This window comes from Varroa destructor, unplaced genomic scaffold, assembly GCF_002443255.2.
Source record: "Varroa destructor unplaced genomic scaffold, Vdes_3.0 BEIS01000003.1, whole genome shotgun sequence".
Classification (NCBI taxonomy): Eukaryota; Metazoa; Arthropoda; class Arachnida; order Mesostigmata; family Varroidae; genus Varroa; species Varroa destructor.
This window is the reverse complement of record NW_019211456.1, coordinates 25,435,668-25,453,690: the sequence shown is the minus strand read 5'-3', so window position 1 is coordinate 25,453,690 and position 18,023 is coordinate 25,435,668. Positions and strand designations below refer to the sequence as shown.

General features: G+C 41.0%; 1 long non-coding RNA gene across 1 annotated transcript; it reads right to left on the bottom strand.

The window, feature by feature from the left end:
• Positions 1–8,743: 8,743 nt before the first annotated feature.
• LOC147756719 (uncharacterized) lies at positions 8,744–18,023 on the bottom strand. Its single transcript, XR_015324097.1, has 3 exons — positions 17,884–18,023; positions 16,189–16,550; positions 8,744–9,819 (listed from the first exon to the last, which is right to left on the bottom strand). It is a non-coding gene; the product is annotated as an uncharacterized LOC147756719 (long non-coding RNA).

Here is an 18,023-nt window from a genome sequence, read left to right as displayed (position 1 = left end):
TTTCAGAAGAAAAGCAATATAACGCGCGCAGTGTTTTTCTGTTTCTGAAATAAATGTTTCCGCGCGGACTAATTCACGCGTACGTTTCACGTAGGAATTGCGTTCCCCTCTTTAAGGTCGACGACAAACGAGGCTCGTTTTCTGACGGCGACGACTGTGCAATGGTGGAAATGGTCGCGAGAATCCCTCTATTCTATTAAAAGCAATTCTCTCTATTCCATTTACTTCTTGTTTTTTCCTTTTATCCTTGTTTCTTCTCTTCCTATTCGGAACAAATATGCTCTATTATCTAGGTTCATGTTTTTTTTTATTGTACGGATTATCTGTCTGATAAATTAGGTTCGTTATTAGAGACTGTGGCACAGATGAAGAAATTTTTATTTAGCACAATGCCACTGAATAGACATGCGAGCACAAATGCAGGCGGGTGGAAATGTATCCTTTATCTTAAATTCAGACTGTCCTGTTTAAATTCTAGGTACAAAAACTCGAGGACATTTGGCTAATTTTAAGGAAGTCCATTTCGCAAGTTTTGTCAAAGGTTACCTCAAAGGATCTACACATATTATTTTAGCCTTCTTATAAAGCAGGTTGACCCAGAGAATATGGGCACAAACATCCGGCGGAGAATCGTCCAATGACAACAAAATTGTGCTTCTACACTGTTCAGATTTATTGTGAGAGCCCCCATTTCAAAAGGCGGTAGAAATACCATTATCGTCCTTTTATGATAGAGGATGGGGGTTAGGACTGACTGATCTTTGCAATATAAAGAGTCTACTTATTATGCCTACGTAAAGCTGGATGTTCTCTCAAACAGGGAGCTGTGCAAACCTGAGGAATCTATACACGTTATTGTGGTGTTGCTGTACTTCAAAGAAGTCGAAAAAGGCAAGCCGCGTCTAGCCAGGTTCCGCCTCGGGCCTGTTACGTAGCTATCAACCTTGACGGACCTGTAAGGCTTTTCGCTTCGCCATGAACTGTGATTCGAACTGAACTCGAAGAATTTCAGTCCATACTTACTGCAAGATATCTGCTCTTGCTGAAGCTGTTCATCAAGCTACGCGAAGCCAGAACGAAGCGCCGCCGAACTTCATTCTTACATAATTACTTCTCTAGGCCAGAGGTAGACTATAATACGGTTAAAAGGAAAAAGTTCTCAAGCCTCGTAAGCTACTATGAACGATGCCTGAAAGTGTGCAGTTTACAGGCAGGAATATAATGAAGATGTCCACTGGCGTTTTCATCAGGAGATCTCTGTGGGACTCTGGTTAAGGTAGAATCACATCGTCCAAGCATAACGTACTCGATCTCCGTGGTGGACAGCGCGGTTCGTCGAAACAGATTTGTATACGTTCTCAAGAAATACAGACGTTAAAACATAACTTTAATCCATTACGTTCATGAAAGCAGCAATGAATGAAAATTCTTCTCCATTAGGGATGTTCAAAGGTAGGTCAACATTTCGGTTGTCGTGATCTAGCAATTCGGTAGAGCTGACCTGGGCCACGCAAATGGAATCGGTTCAACTTTTTGGCAGAAAAACCCCTCGTATAAAATCCTCATATTTTTTGTCTCATATTTTGAGAGATTTCAAATCCCCATATTTTGAGTCCAATTTTGTTGGCTGAAATTTGGATTACAGAGATGTTTCATAACACGACATCAGGGTCCGAACCCAATGACCCAATCGTCTATGTACTACATACTGAGAAGATTTTTTTTGCCGCATGCTACTCGCAGAAAGAATAAAAAGAAATGCGATATGATAGAAGATTGGTTTGCACAATCTGATACTGTACTATAGACGATAAAAACAAAGAAGTGATCACTCTTTACCACGTCAGATGAATTCTGAAAGTTCCCTTTCTCTCACGTGGGTCAGGGTTTGCCGTTCAGAAAGACTCCCGTCGCAGCTATGACCCCCTTGAAAGCAAAGTTGGATTCTAAAAGTACAATTTTTCTAATTTCGATGAACAAATATTACATCTAGTCATGACATGATGGTGCACCATGTCCCACTTGGGCAAAAGTGAGGGTGTATCTTCATTGTACTGTTTGATTGTACGAAGTAAACAGGGCGCACTTCGCGATCAGCTTGTTAATGGAAAAAATTAACAGCACTGTTGACTCAAATTCTCTTAATGTTTACTTACACGTAAGTAAATTTTGTTGTTAACTTCAATTTCACATAATGGAACTATTTACTGCTCTTGCAAAACTAACTGATCCTTTGCTTGTACATTAGTTGTTCATATTGTTTTAGGTCTTTTTTTTTATTGTTTTAGGTCGATTTTTCACCTTTAATCAGGGCGCTGGTTAATCGCTAGGCTTTCTTTTGCTTTGTCCTCTTTTCACTTAACTTATGCCTCTCGGTGCATAAGTATGCTCTTGAAAATTATAGTTTATTATTGTTATTTATTTATTTTGCACCTTTATTAGCATGCCAACTTCTGCCGGGACTGCATTCTAGTAACTTTCCGTTATATAAATGGTTTATCTCAAGTGCGTCTTCAGAAAGTTACTTTCAGTCGTAATCGCTTGCCACCGTTTATCCACGAGTTGTCCGTCGACAAAATTTGCTCGAAATTTCGACAATTTTCGTATCTCCTTTCGTGAAGATTCATCGCGCCGACAGGGGAGTTACGTTGTCATGATGGCGGCAATTTTTCTTCTAGTCTCCATAATATTATTAAAAGGGATACTGGCCCGCAATGACGGACGAGCTTCTGAACGTGACAGCGTGAAAAGATTCTGGAAACGCTTGTTTACATGGGAAAGTTCATCGCGTATGTTGTTTTTTTTGCGTAAGTAAAAGAGCAGAGCTAGAAACGTTATCCCATGTGTCTTGCCCAACCGCCAATGAAGTTTTACCGGGTGAAAAATCAGTAATTGGTCAAAAGAGGCTACTGCCCTCGTAATTAAGCCCGATGAATGTCTCTGCTCTATCTAGTATAAATAGTTGATTTTACAGACAAGAGAGGAAGAACTGTGCTGCTGCTGTGAGATTAAACAACTAGTAACTTCCATAATTTGAAACAGCGAATTGGATTGCCGATCTACATGTTACGTATCGTAGGTACATCTAGGTACCTACCTTAAACACTTAAAAACATAACTTTTCTGCATATGATCTCATCACAAAGTATATTTTATCATAAAAAGAATCACTGAATCGTAGAATGAGCTGGATTATAAGTCGGGAATTTTTAACAGGGGCCTTTTCCCTAACTCGAGTTACTTCGAGAATCTACTATATATGCACGATATAATGCTTTATTTATACCCAACTGTATAAAAACCCTTGAAAAAATACCCAAGAAGCGTAATGAAATGTTGTGAGTTAACAGGACAAAGGTTTGCGGTGTTATAGGTTGTGAAATTCGCTCTATCGATGCATCAATGCAATAAAATATTCAAACAATTCTCCTTCGATCCAAAGTGATGCCGTAAAATCTGACCCCCAAGTAGCCATGGTAACCATACGAAAATGCTAAGGCCAGTGTACCCTTGCAAAGCTATTGGCATTCATTTTAACAGGAACGTTACATGATGCAAAAATTCCAGTGAGATCGGGCGACATAGCCTTAATATTCGCAGTTTTCGAGCGTCTGCCAGGGTCGTTAAGCATCGTTGCAGCCATCTGACGCAGTGCTTAATGGCAGCATGAAAGCAAGCGTATTATTTCCAGCGCAAACCCCAACCACCTCCCATGTCCTTAAATTGTAGGCGGACACGTTGACATGGCGCGGAGGAATACAACTAGCTAAAACGAACAAATGCCAACTTGAACGGCCACGCAAAAATCATTGAACTCGTTTAAAAAATAAAAGATAATTTAGAATGAATTTTGATAAAATTAGCCTGGAACTGGTTCAGTGGTATGTTTTAAACATGGAAATATAATAAACACAGATTGTCTTGATGGAAGCTGGACACTAAGTCAATTTCGGTAGACAGATTAAGCTTGACAGAATCAACTGCTTGACACATAGGCAATTTTTCTACCATATTATACAGGCCCCGCCAGCTATACGTAAATGGTCCATCGTTTGTATGCCTAAGAAGTATTAGTATAGATCCGCGCAACAGATTCTTCCCGACCTAACTTTAATGTCAATTAGTAGGATTCGTCTTAGCGTGATTATGATTGTTGGCAGAATACCCTTAATAGACGAAAGTAAAGCTTTACGTCTAATGCTACTGCCGTCGACCACTGCTTCAAAAAACTGCTTCCCTCCAGTACAAAACAAAGCCTGTCTATCCCGCTTTCCTCAGCTGTTCCTGAAATTTATTAGACGCACAGTTAGCACTGTGCCATAGCTGGGAGGCCAAGTAAGTACCCTGACAGGACCAGCCCATTTTAGCGCCGGGCAAAGTCCTGATAGTCCTGAAAAAATTGTCCTTTGCTTCCTTTGACCAGCGCTAGATTATTGAGTAGTGTCGCTAATTGGCCGATCGCATTGCCAGCCTCAATAATGATATTACTCGAGGATCAATCAGACGCTGAACCTTATACGGTAGTGGCAATATTACAAAGTCATTAGATTGATCATGACGTTACCTTTTATTTCCACTACCATTTGTCCTGTCGATAGCCTAATCGTATATTACTACCTTTAAGCGAGTGTCTGTTGTTAATTGACTAGGGTTATTCGGGGGTTACCGTTGTTACGGTCATCGTCGTACCGCATCAGTGATTTGTTTGCACCTACTATTTGCATTGTTGGGATTATAACCGTTGCTGGCTGAAAAGCATCGTCGCTACTTGAAAATGGATGGTCTTGCTACTTAGCTATAATATATGGATGAACGTGGATCCATACGATAAGAATAGGGTAGGTGGAAAAGTTACTAGTTGTCTCGGTAGCGGCAGAATCATCGTCGTTGATTAACTATACAAAATGGTACACTTTTCATGGCATGCTTTTCTCTATAAGGTGTTATAGGTCTGTATTTGTTACAGGCGTGTACGCACGTAACGTGCGCCGTAAATAAGCACGACGTGGTCCATTCCTAACGATGGCGAGCGCGGCCGTTGCTGTGGCTGTGGCTTCCTCACGGCTCGTATTTGAACTTGCCGCTTTTATTGCTGCCTGTGTTGACATTACATCGCGACGGTGCTCATGTTGTGGTTGACGACGTTTTTACAGAAAAAGATAGTCATCTGCTTATAGTAGGACGAAAAACACGAATGATAGCAAAATGATGCGCAATAAAAAATGAGCAGCAGTGTTGACAAGAGATGGTGATGCGAAGGCAATTTCTCCGCTTTGTTGTCGTCACTGTAGCTGCAGCAGTGGCATGGGGACGGTATTATCGGTGCTACTACTACGACAGTTGTTACCGCATGAGCGATGGTGGAAACTAGGGAGGTCGTTGTTGGCGCGATGACCGTTATGTTACAGTACGTCACCGACGCTTAGACCTACCCCATCGTTTTTCTCTACCCCTGACTGCGGGAACGGCAACCGCTCTAGTAGCAGTACTCTCACCGACGGAGTTAAGGCCCAAGTACTGAATAATACGTTAGGAGTCCATACAGCATCGTACAACGGCAACTGTCTTGACCCCATTGCATCAGGCATCAGTTACTGCGGCGGCGACGACCATCAACAGTAGAGAATCATAAAACAACTATGGACGCAGTGGATGTTATTATTGAACTAGTAATAGCAGTGGCGTCAGCAGCAGCAGCCGATGGACAGCCGGCTCGTCATAAAGACGCTACATGCAATAAGCGGTCTAACTAACTATGTACATATAACTGTACATGTGATATCATTGTTCGTAAGCGGAGCAGACGAACAAGCCGTCAATCGCCGCGCATATACCTAAGGTAGATTTACCGTTCGATAAACGTGTGAATTGACGGGTTGACCGGTGCGAAGCTTGTGAAGGTTACCGTTGCTCGACCTCCAATAAAAGGTCAGCAAACAGCTACAAAGCGATGGCCGCATGCAAAGGTTTTGAGGACGGTGTGAGAATGAACCATAACAACAACAACAGCAGGCAAAAGAAAACATTTAAGCACCGCATACATTCGTACGTGCAGAGAGACGGCTGAACACTACGTAGCCGGCATCCATGGCGTACGGCCGGTCGATTTGATCATCATTGTCTTCGCCGTGCGCACGTGCCTGTAGCTCGACGACGAGCGGTCGCTGTAAAAGTCGTCGTGGTAATTTATAGTGGCTATAAGCATCAACTACTACCGCTATAGGAATTTCGATGCGTGCAGTCTTCCTATAGCTAGTAATGCATTCATGCAGGGCTGAACCGAGAGCAGCGCGGGACCAACTGGAAGGAAGCCGACGAAATGTAGTTCTACAATAACAATCGCTACCACAATGGTAGCATGTCACTAATGCGTGCACGTATTCGCACACGGTACTGCAGGGGCCGAATGGCAAACGAAGAAGTACGGCGAACCACTGCTTAAACCCACAAAAAAAATCAGATAAATTGGATTTGAACGATGACGAATAGAAATGAGCAAACACAGCGTCGGTGCTCATTTATCTCTGTTCGTCTCTGTATGTGTGTCATGCGCACTATACTGACATCTAGCGGAAGCTCAACAAACAGCTGCCCCTGAGGAAATCATAGTAACTGATCACTGCACAAACATTCATGAAACTCAATTGAATAAAAAGAAAAATGCATTTAATGAACTGTTGCTTGTGCAGTATCCAAATAAATTATGGCCTCTACACAATGCCCTCTAAGGAGGCAGTTGGATCAATAAGGAGTAGCTAGTGGTTAGTGTTGTGCCTTGAACCAGTGTATCAATAAACTGCTAGTAACTTAACTTTATTAATTCGGTTAGATGAACTAGTTTTTAAGTAAATATCCCAGCTGGCCAACGACCTAGACATTTACGCAACAGCGCAATTGGTTTTAGAGGGGTTAAATAGGTTTAGCTGTGAATGCTCGAACCAGCGTTTGTTGCACGCAAGGGGAACAGTACGACAAAATAGATGTGGAGCACAGCGGAGCTGCCGTAGTCAAAACTGAGACCAGATACGCTGCTATCGCTTATGATTAGATACCCATACACTCGACGGGTCCTATTGAGCATCTATACCGACTACGGATTCTCAAACGGCTTCATTAACGCTCGAGACCTGTAGAGAGTACTTTAGAATCAACGATACCTATGCAGAAGCATTCGTCAGCTGACGTTAAGCCACGACGCTGTTTACATCCTCAGATAAATCGATAGAAACCGTCGCATATCTAAAGATAGTTCTAATAAATCCTCTCTACTCTGCCGTGAACCTCTTCGGAGTTGATAGCTACTTATTTTAAGGCATCCGTATCAACAAGGCATCGTTGACAGCAAAATGGATGTCCTTACAACCATTTTCGTCGTGCGATAGTGTCTCAGCGCAAGCAAAAGAAAAAGCTCGTACTTTCAGTTCAGTCAGAATAGTATTACACTCTCGCTCACTAGCTTTGACCTGTGCTTCTCTGTCCTTCTTTTATATGTGTCAGCGGCTGTATCCGCCCCGGGGCTACATCAGAAGTATCGGAGAAATCTAAAATAAATGCATTATTACTCGTCAATTCATTCGATAGTACTGTAGCATTACACTTGTCAGGTGCATGGGTTTGATTTACGACTGTATTCGAGCTTTGCCAAGCTCACGGCGCATTGTTAACGTAGAAATAATAGAATATGTCCTGTTAGCAAAAAACTCTCCCACAAAGACTTTACCAAGAACACGCCGCCGTGTGTCACCAACTCCCAACAGGGTTCTATTTGCAGTGATCTATTGGTCCACGCAGTACGAGCGACGCCTGAGGGTTGTCGTAACTGTGACGGTATTGATTATCTGGGGTATATCGTAAAAAGTTTATATAACACGAGGGTCATATCCAATACCGATGTGCTGGCTTTATCAGAGGATACGACGACAGCAATGGAATCCATTTCGGCCGCTAACAGGCTCTCCACCCTCAACATTTCAAGGTCATCGAAGATGATGGGCAAACACTATAGACAGGGACGCTTTGCTTTTGTGTGCACGTTTACTTATAGTTGCTCTATTACGCATTATTATACCGAATTATAGCGGAAACCTGATTTTTTGCGTGACCACTTCGTCTTAGATGGGCGGTGTCGTTTGCAGGCTTTCATTATACACAGGTATTCGATGACAAGTCGAACAGACTGTAGCAAAATTACATGTCACGGTTTGTGATATATCAATGGATGAGACGACGCCATAATGTGGGCGTCTATTGCTCTAAGCCAGCAGTCTAATAAACTAGTTTATCCAATTGGCGTCTATTGCTCTAGGCCAGCAGTCTAATAAACTAGTTTATCCAATTGGCGTCCATTGATCCTTACATAGCTTACACAGTATTTTGTAACGTTTATCTAGAACTCAATGATCGATAATTAGTGAGCGAACTATCAAAGCAGGCGTCAGGCCAACTTGAAGGCCTTCGCAACCCCGTCCGTTATCGTATTATCCGAACATTCTCAAAAGTGCAACAATATAACAATTGAAAATGCAACAAGCTGGTCGATGTTTTCTAAATGTATTACGAAATATAGGCGAAAGCCTATTTAAGCGAGGGAACGATAGATTTCCAAATTTACGACGTAATGGGTTTATGAAGTTAAGTATAAATATCGTCTATCTATTTATGTTGTCAGTGGAAGATTTCCATCGAATTGACCGATACACCTAAAACTGTCTATTAATGAACAGCCAATTATACTTCCATTGGAACTACTATTTAACTTTTATTCTCACTAATTATTCGCTTTTTATTTCACAATTATTCAGTACAGTTATCTACGTACGTAATCGCATAATAAGGGTCCTTATCTGTTTTTATGTTGTAGTAGTATCAGCCCTACGGTATTCGAGCTTGCCGGGGACACATGTTGCCCCGCAAAAGTGAGACTAGCAGCGTTTGGCCTTACGATAGGAGACATATATGTTCTTAATTTATTTGCAGTATTAGGTAGGAGAACATTTGTGGAAATATAAGTGTGGGCCGAATTTATGATGGGACAATTGGTCCAACTCTCCAGGACAGAGGCGTCGAGAGTTCGCGTTACAAGTTGACAAGCGAAGCGTCTAACAAAGAAAGGGATACTGTGGCTACTTGTGGCTACGAAGAGCACTCCAGAGAGGCCAGGACAATAAACGGTCCATGCTTGCAAGCCAAACACAAAGTAAGATTTGCACATTGAAAATCTAGCGAGTGTTGAAGTCCCTTGCGGATTTGAACCTCAGATCTCCTGCTCCTCAGGGGATTCGAACTACACGATCGATGAAGCTAGAGTTATTTATGTGATGATTTTAGTTTTAGCAATTTTCAACTGATGAAGCTTGCATCGTAAAGAAAAAAACTCGAAAAATGTAAGCATGTCTACAAAATACTGTATGCGTATACGCCCTGGCAGCTATGGAAGTAGGCAAAAATTATAAACCATGCCGTCAATTCGAAGAAATTACCTTTTTTCGTCACTCGAACTAATGCGTCCCTGTTGTCGTACCGCTGAATTGTTACACGGCGATATTCTTACTCAACAGATTCTTCGAGGGGAGGCTGAAGTCTGTAGTACTCTGTTAGCAGGTGTTGAGCAGAAGAGGTGCGCTGTTTAAAGGCTTCGATATATATTCAGACACGCGTACGCTCACAAAGGCATGTCTTCCCTCACTACACCCATCACCTTAAAGCCATCAATTTTCATTGTAGTTCTCTTCTCATTATGAGCTTTTTGAGGCAGTTCATCACGTTCTGCATCCAAGCGGCAGAAAACATCGGTGGTAGAATCATACTTATCGGCCTCTACTGAAAAACGAACCAGTATCGTTTCCCGATGAGTATTAGCGATAACCATCTTTCGGCAATTTTAGACTCGACCACATTTCGCAGTGGTTGATGCATTGTAAAGTATCTAAAGACAGCGCTGACATCGTGCCATAGTGCTCATCTCATTTAATAGATAGAAAAAAGTAAATGAGGTACAGCTTATGGATCACTAGCGTATTTTCGTGACAGATGCTCGAAGAGATAATGACCACTTCTCCTATCAACCGTAGGCAACCTGGTAAACTGGCAATTTTTACTAACTTAGCATAGGAGTGACCAAAAGGCGCGAGGCCTCGCTTTGTCGGCTACATTGTGGGGTCTGATTGATTTAGATACTCAATTACGGGGGTAACACACTAAAGCATTTTCACTATCCCCAGGCCGACTGGTTGATAAGGTTAGCAGATACCAGGTCCAAAAACGAGATCTGTAGGAAAACGTTGATATACTTTACAGAGAGATACACTTTTGAGATACTTTACAGAATTAGTTAATCTAATAATAATAGTCAATATTACAAATTGAGAAGAGAAATAACTTTTTTCGCTAGGTAAGTATATAAGCAATATGATCTAATACAGAGGTATATTATAAAAATCTGGGCACAAAAATTGCTTTATTAACTACTTTAGAAAATAGTTTGGCTGTCTGCTGATTTTTTTATGTCATTCGCACGTTCCTAACGCCACCGATAGTGAACACTGTAGCTCGAGTTTAGAGGGGCTAATTTTTTACATTAGCTTTCTTTCACAGGTTGATTAATGTGTAAAGCCAAAGACTCCGGATTTTGCCTCCAGGCCCAATTTATTACGTTAGCATTTTCCTATTGCAGTAATACGCAACTTTCGCTGACCCTAGGTTAGTAGTTATCCTAATACCACTTTGACTTGGTATAACGTAGCCACACATAAAAAGTTCTGGCGTGCCAAGAAGTTTAACGGTACGCAAATGTTTAACGTTTACATGGTTCAGGAGTTACCAGCGATGGTGTTTGTAGCAAACACGTATACTATATTCCAGACATTTGTTTCTTATGGAAATATCCCAGTCTTACTGCGACTTTTACATATATGGAAAGAAAATCGCTAATTTTTTAAGTATTAGCCTCGCTATCGCTTGTCATCTGGCGCCAGGTCATGAATGATTAGAGTTTTGGCGAAACGTAAAATTGAAAAGTTGCGCTGCATACATTGCATTACACGACATTGAGTGGTGTATAGTCGCCCGTGTGCGCTAAAGCTGTGATTTATCATAAGTTTCTAAAAACTCCCCATAGATTTCAAGGTAAACAGTTTGATTGTTTTTCCACGAACGATGTTTGCACATGCTTTTGGGTCGCTAACGCCTTCTGCCGATCACTGCAGGGTGGCTTTCCTTTATTGTATATCGAACTTTTTACCGCTTGAGAGGTTTGCCTGACCGCAGAAAGTACGATTGCATCGGATCCCGACTGTTTGCGTTGAAGTATTTCGTCTATCGCGCATTTAATTATTAGGGGTGACGTTGGACAGAAACCGTAATCACTTTGTGGTACAGTCTTGTTTCATTACAAAATTCCGCCTTTTACATTTTCCCATGTTAAGCTGCCAGCTGATTGAACTTACGTAAGTAGTGAATGAGGAACATCGAACAATGTGAAAAAGCCCCATTTGGGCTAACTTTCATGCCTCCAAGATTAATAACTGATTTATATCATTCCGTATCATTTTGAGTACTCTGATCAGTTCGATAGTCCCCTTTTGCTATACTACAGAGATATGACATTCGCACGAAGGCAACCAAAGAGTTAACTCTACTTAACAATCCGAATAGCTTCAACTTTCTTTTTTAACGTATGAACGTAACAAAATATAGATGCTACTTACCTAATATAGCATTTTCCACTTCAGGGTTACGTGAAAAATACGCGACTTCAGGTAATCGCGGTTAGCCAAAACTCCCTGAGAGAATTGCTAAGCACGGTGTAATAAATAAACACTAAATCAAATTTTGATTTATGCTTCGAGCATCTGGAAAACGTTTTTGAAACTTTCTATCTCAACCTTTGTTTCTTGAAACAGGTAGGAGAGCATAAAGGTTGGATGCATTACGTCTCTGGCACAACGCTGAACAACAGTCGAGGGCACCTCCAAATATCCGATATCTGACAGGGGGCTAAGTCAGTGATTGACGCACAAATGACGCTACGCTTGACCCCTTCAGACGACGAACGTCCGTATTAGCTTATAGATGATTGACAGCGTGAGTTGACGACACCGTTACTAGTACAATGACAACGGTTAAACTGAAGTGCTCCACAATTGAAACGCACAATTCACTATATATTGTAAGTGAAATGTGAAAATCTTGATAAAATAGGGCCAAAGTGTGAACAAATCCACTTTATGTTGGCCGAAACGAAATTTTCCACCACATGTCAAACGTTCTTATACCAGTTTCGTTTCAACCGCTAGAGAGACAGAATACTTTGTCAAATCGAACGAACCAAACAGAAACCTATCGTGTAAAATAATCTGAATGTAAAAATAGCATAAACACAGATTTCGTCGAACAGTAATTATCAAAGTCCATCGTATAGCTGGATTATATGTTTTTGTGTTTCATTCCGGCAAATTATCTCTTCATAATAGTGCGAATGCCCTATTGATATATTCACTGTACTTAGATAACCGATTATATGTTTTCCGTTAATCAAAGTAGAAAAAACAGCACATCAAGATGCTAATGATACAGCCAGGACGCTTTGAACATGAATATTACTGGTAACTTTGAGAGAAGGATAAAAACGAAAGATAAGATCAAAATGATAATAATCTATTCTTGAGCAAAAATAGGATATTCCCTTTTCTATTCACAGATATATGATTTATTTTTTTATTACAATTTTATTAATTTGAATTTAACGATTTCTTACAATACTTATGTAATACTAGTACGATACTTCATCATAATATTATTATACCGTATTAAAGAGGGTTTGTCGTTGTCATCTATAATTAAAAAAAACAAAAAGCAATTCAAGCGATTTGTCTTAAATCCCTGTGATTTTACTTGCACGTCTCGTGAATATATTTCTACATGTCTTCAATGAAGAGGCTTCATAAATAGAAGACAAAACACCTTGCTTATCCATAGTTTAGTGTCGGCAGCCAAAATATGGATAACAGCCTTTTGCTTAGAATCGTGTTTATACTATTCAAATACGTGAACAATAGCCGGATATTTATATACTAGATTGGTGCCTTAAACGGGTAAGCTTATAGTTTGAAAAGTTACGGGTCGCTCATCCAAGGCCCGCCATCAAAATAGCCTTACGTCTTACGGAGGGGTAAAATCCAGCATCTCGATGTATCACGATCCAGGGGCAGTGAGATCTCGTACGTTCCCTCTCTAGAAGAAAAGTGCTGTTCTCAGACGACTGCAATAGGGGCATTAATGTGAGCAATCCCTAAGTCGTTATCCTGTTTCAGCCCATACCGTTCGACACGATGTACTAAACTCGCATCAATCACACCGTAGCAATCGGGATAAGAGGCAGATGTAATTGATATTACTTCTGCTACTACTACTACTACTACTTGAACGTAATTATTTGATTACAATGTATTTCAAATATATCTTATAGCTGCCGGGTAGTCGTACAATGTTTTCTGCTTCACAGTTTAATAGCCATCGATCCAACGAATCGTAGTAGCACGATCACGACAAAGATGGCTACGATACAATGAGCTTCGTTAGCTGTGAACTGTTTATAAGTGTGCCTCGGGACTTCGTACCGCCGTCAGACGTCTTATCAGCCGGTTGGCTCCCGGCTACTGCCTTAGAACATTTATAGTCATTTTCGATAATTAGTCCATAAGCAGCATCTACTGATGGCGCACTTATGGCCTGCTGACTACGGCGATCCCTATACAAGACAAGCACCACTCAAATGTCCGTAAATCTAGTCTCAGCGATTGCCGGACAGTCTCAGAGATGGCGCCTGCCTAGCTAGTATTAGCAAAGTGTTTGTTGTTTACTGCTAGCTATGAAAACAACAAGATCTCTTAATGAGCAAATCGAGGCCCGAACGAACTTCGACAAAGCGGCACTTATTCAATTAAGCTCACCAACGCTATTGTAGATAAATATATGCACGCTTTTAACATTGTCATGAAAGGCCGCAAGGCGTCCATTTGGAAAGGTGCTTGATCGGTAACGGAACGTAATTCCATAACACAACGTAGTAGAACAGAAATATTGCATGGCAATATTTTCTGTATTTTACACTTTTTAAAAGCTTACGTCAGTATGGACCATATATTAAAAGAACGCGCTAACACCTGAGAGCAAGCATGGAGTAGCTTATAATACAGACGGTAAGTTACCAAGAACTTGCTAAGCTTGACACGGTGTAATTTGCTATTGACGTTCGAAGTTTCGACGATTCATTCAAGCGTTTCTATGTCAGACCGCTTTAAACGGTACCTATTACTTCCTTAGCAGGTCTTAGAGACCTGAAACTAGCCTGACAAGCAGTCGCCATCGTAAATACTACTAGTACATACGCTAAAGAATTTTTTAGTATATTTTAGAAAAAAATCAACAAACTGTGTTTTGAAGCAGCATAATAATGTTTATAAATATAGTCCAAAAGAAGGTATTTTTAATCTAGATAGAAATTTTGGTAGAATAGACAATTCTATTTCATGGATGTTTTTGATTTGTCTAAACTTACCAGTCGGCTTTTGTCTGCAAAATCGTTAAACTACAGCACGAAATTGTATTTGAGTACTCTTACCTCCCTCGTAAGTGCTAGAACCCCGCAGAGTCCATGCCTCTTTGATTCGGTGATATATATATATGAGTAGGGAGTATATTGGTGAAATACCCTAGATTGAAAAGCGAGCATAAGCACGTTTTGTCTCGTGCTGAGAGGGGCCACATGTCTAAAGCAATGCTTAGTGGAACTATCGATGGTAAAGCTTGAAACATTTATTCGGCAAAGATCATATTGTCAGTGTATTTTATAGCCATAATTCAATACGTAACGATACAAATTCAATTTTTTTCAAAACAATCACCAAGGTTTAGCTGGGTATCGAAGCCGAAACTTTACGATTATGACTTTGACTCCTTTACCACTTCGATATAAGAGAAACTAAACATTGTTTCTGTTCTTCTTCGCTTCAGTGAAGATAAGCTACCATTGTACGATAAGAAGATATTTTGTAAAATCACATTCAGGCGTGAGGTCTGTGATATGCGTGCGCATCGCGCTAAGCACAGGCACGAATATATAACTGGGGGCATTGTTCATGCACATCAGATCGCTTTTTCAGCTTTGCCAGAGGGATTTCCACCAAATTTCTGAGTGTGGGAATCGCCGTGATGCGCCCATGATTGGATCGGGTGAAAGATTATCCCATGTTATTCCTTGCCTGATTTCAATGCATCTTAGTTTTTATCCTGATCGTTGGTGCACGGTGTTTCCACTCCCGTTTTATCAAATCAGATTCCTACCAATAAATATATACTTTTATATATAAAAATCAACGACAGAATCACTGCTTCTGTAAACATTTTTCCCATCGTTGCAGAGACATCCTGCATGAGAAAGACTTGTAAGGACGTACACTACACCGTTATGTTGTAGACATTTGTTTGCTCGGCATTATTTCGTGTCTACCTGCTTTGCACCAGTTTACACGAAACAACAACAACAGAAAAAAGGTGGTTCAATAATAATTACTATAGCAGTCTTTTTTTCGCTGACGTTGAAGTGTCAATGGTTTCATAACCAGACTATGAGAGAACCATCTCTTCTCTACCTGCGACAAAGAATCCCGCCAACAGATTTCTCGCATATTGAATTTTTATACCAGTTCAATATGAACATTTTCAGAGGTTGTGGGCCAGACGCCAATATGTCGGATTTCGCCCGCATCCGCAGCACGAGATTTTTGCAATCTAGTCAATGCACTCGAAGGAAGCCAGTACGAATTGCCACTGGGCATGACCGCCCGAACCATTCTCCAACACCGGTACACACCCACAAAACGCCATGTAGATGATATTTAGTAGTATATTCGTTAACGCAGGGCCAAATTAAACTAGGTTGTGCTGGTACACTGGTCAATGTTAGCTGCCGCTGTCGCTGTTGCCTATTTTTGAGCTTGATTTTAGACGAAATTATTATTGTTGCTGGTAGCCACGATGGTGGCAAAACGCACACAAAGAAAGACGCTTAGCAAAAACTACATACCAGATTGAAGAAAACTATATAAATCATGAGCATATTTACATCCGCTTACGGCCAACCTTACACTCAAAATTTGCTGGTTAGAATTCCGACAAATGACAACTGACCTTGGCAGCTCTGGAGGGTTCATGTGTTGAGCCAGCCACCGGCCTGAGCATCCGAGTCACGTAGCTGCGTTTGCTGCGCTGTGAAACGTGGCTGAACATTCCCACATGGGACGCCGTGAAGATAACTAGATTGAGCGGCAGGGATTGAGTGATATAGGCAGTCTAGCAGAGAGGAAAGATCAGGAGGAAGATGGCGCCACCGCAAAAATCTGTAACACTAACAATGATACGTAACTATCATTCTCCTGCTTCGGTGGGCGTCATGGCAATAACAAGTAGCAGATGTCTAGGTGCGATGGGCTCGTCTCAGAAGCAGGACGCATAAGGGCGATGTCAGCCTCTTCGGTTGCGCCGTTCTTTCACTTAAAAACAGTGAATAATAATAATAATAATTATTGATTCACGTGTTATTGATGATTATGGTATTGTTATTAACGGATAAAAAATGGGATTCTATTTAGTCGTTTCATTTATGAACGTTGATTCGCGTTCGTCAGAAGTAATTTACACAGGCGTATGGATAAACGAGTAACAACGGCTGGCGAACGGCGACTACCTGTTGTGGCCTATTAAACCTGTTGAAGTTAAATCATGATAGATACATATATTCGCCTGCTGGACCCTTGAATAATACACGGACGCCGACCGAACTTCAGCTGTGTTTTGCTCATCGAAGTTTTCAACTTATTTGTCAACGTAGTATTTAATCGACGTTGAGTCCAAGTGCTCCTTTAACTAAGTGGAGCTCTCACGGAAACACGACGTCTCAGTACTCCATACAGTCTTGACCGGCACAAGAAAACCCATGATGTCAATGAGAGATTTCTACATAGAATGGTAACGAATACGAAAAAAAAACGAGTTGAGTAGCTCCATACGCCCAGGGCCCAAATTAAGCCAAGACTCTATCCAAGATAAAATGTACTTGTTCTCAATGGGAATGAAAGGGTCTTACGTAGTTGAGGAAAACGAAAGGTCGATGAGGATCTCCAGTTGTTACAGCTACATAAAATAAGCGGGATTATTCAGCAAAAATTAACGAATGCACAGAAGTAAGGTCATCGTTCTCTACGACAATGTCGTGCCACACGGAGTAAAGGTCGTTACTATTGTCTTATAAGGGCTTGAGGTCCGCTATATTCTCCGAACTTCGCGTCGCCGGATTATCACCGTTGACAATCACTGGGGAATGAACAACCCAACAGTACGTTTGACTACGAAGAAATATTGCTATACGGGCTGGATGAATTTGTTTCTAGCCGATCGGGAAATTTATTGTGATATGAGTTAAACTTGTAGAGATTACAAGTATGCCCTAGATAGATACTTATTGAATTCATTTATTGCTAAAATTATAGTATTTGAAGAAGGATTTCTGTTTTCCTGGTCATTGGGTTTTCGTCCAACGGCCAAACAGAACAAAATTGGCTCGGCCTTTTATGCGTTCATCAACATGCCTACGTATATGATCTCTATGTGATCACGCGATTCGTTACTTAGTTCAGTAAATTAACCTTAACAAAACTGTCTATCCGTCACGATAGTGACAGACTGTGTACGTACACACAGACCCACTCGCGGCCGCATGATAATGCGTGTACACACCTATGGAAATTAACACGCCATCAGCTTTTTACACTTCTAAGTATACGTAGATAAATATGAAATAAATAAGAATATCTCTACATAACACACTTTGTCATGCCGTTGATTGCTTTTGGTCCGACGACGGTGTCGGGCTCATTCGCACTCTTATGGTAATGATGAATTGTTCCGTGTAAGTAAGACATTTACCGACCGAACACATCTATATCCGTCTTTGTGTAAGCCACTCG